The sequence below is a fragment of the Meleagris gallopavo genome (genome assembly GCF_000146605.3).
Source record: "Meleagris gallopavo isolate NT-WF06-2002-E0010 breed Aviagen turkey brand Nicholas breeding stock chromosome 8 unlocalized genomic scaffold, Turkey_5.1 Chr8_random_deg7180001684739, whole genome shotgun sequence".
Classification (NCBI taxonomy): Eukaryota; Metazoa; Chordata; class Aves; order Galliformes; family Phasianidae; genus Meleagris; species Meleagris gallopavo.
In genome coordinates, this window is record NW_011097715.1 from 1 (window position 1) to 1,388 (window position 1,388).

General features: G+C 35.8%; 1 long non-coding RNA gene across 1 annotated transcript; it reads right to left on the bottom strand.

Annotated features, from left to right (window-relative positions):
- Positions 1 to 75: 75 nt before the first annotated feature.
- On the bottom strand, positions 76 to 1,388 carry LOC109364176. The gene is made up of 3 exons (XR_002110212.1): positions 1,373 to 1,388; positions 976 to 1,115; positions 76 to 121 (listed from the first exon to the last, which is right to left on the bottom strand). It is a non-coding gene; the product is annotated as an uncharacterized LOC109364176 (long non-coding RNA).

Sequence of the window (1,388 nt, forward strand, 5' to 3'; positions counted from 1 at the left end):
CCTCAGCAAATTTCTTCATTTCTCTGTTGCGAAGATTCTCAGCTTCTTTTACCTGATCTAGGAGTCCTTCTTTTTCCTCCTGCCACTTTTTTCTATCACTTTGATACTTGGCCTCACGTTCCTTTTTCAAAGAAACCAGAAATGAAATACAAAGTGATTAAGGAATAAAAGTCTTAAAAGCCAGGTCATCATTACATAGACTTGTTTCTACAAGATCACAGAAACATTACCAGTTTTTACTACAGAATATTCCCAAATGCAGGTACTGGATACTCATCAGTCCTTTTCCATTTAAAAATAATAATTTTCAGTATTTCTTATTCAGATCGGAGGGACTCCATAGAACATTTTTTTTTTTTCTTTATGAATGTTCTCACAAGCATTATAGAACTTACATCAAAAGTCCTTGTATGAAAAACTATATTAACTTAAAAGTGTCTAATATTTTATGCTGCCTTGCAGGTGCAAGAAAACTTGCACCTCCCTTAGGGTTGAAAGACAAAGAAACATAACACAAATTACGCTGTGGGAATAGTCAATGAGTACTCAAGAACGGCACTCCAATCCACAACAACTTTGTCTCCTTTCCTATTCTATCACAATCAAACTTACTCTCAGACACACTCATATATAGCATAGAGCATCTGAAAAGCATAGAGCTCGGAAAAAAAAAAATTCTGTTAACGAAGGAAATTACAATTAGACCCTCAGCACAACAAAACAGGCTTCCCAGCGATAAAGTTAGGTGGTGACTTTGATAGCTTATATGAGTTGCCCAAGCATCTAATAGGAAAAAGGTTTGACAAATATATCTTAAGTTATAATTTGCTTTGAGTTAGTATTCCTAGCTGTACCTGGTCTAGTCTATTGCACACTGCACTGCAGGTTTTACAGGAAGTTTTCTTCATCAATATAACAGTTCACTTTATCACATTATAAGTCGTCTCCTAAGTTACAACTTTAAAGTTAAGTTACCTGCAGCTCTTTTTGCAGCTTTATTAATTCTCTATTGTTTTCATTCACTTTTGCCTCTTCCCTTTCCCTGTCCTTTTGCTGCTGGTCACTATTGCTCCGGTTCTGCAGTACTCTGCATCTCTGTTTCCATGTCTCCAGTTCTACTCAATACACAAAAAGAGGTTAGACATCGTATCGTTTCAAATGTATATTTGAAACACCACATTAATGACTTTCTACTAAAGCCACTTAAGTTTTACCTGCTATTGACACAAAGAAATAACAGAAGCCTTTAGCAAGTAGAAATTTGTTGTTTACTTTGGAACATTAATGCCTAAGCCAAATGAAAATGGAAGTGGCTATCACAATACATCTACAGCACTTATGCATCCCTGCTCCCTTTCCACTGAAAGATTACCTGAAGCTAATCTTTC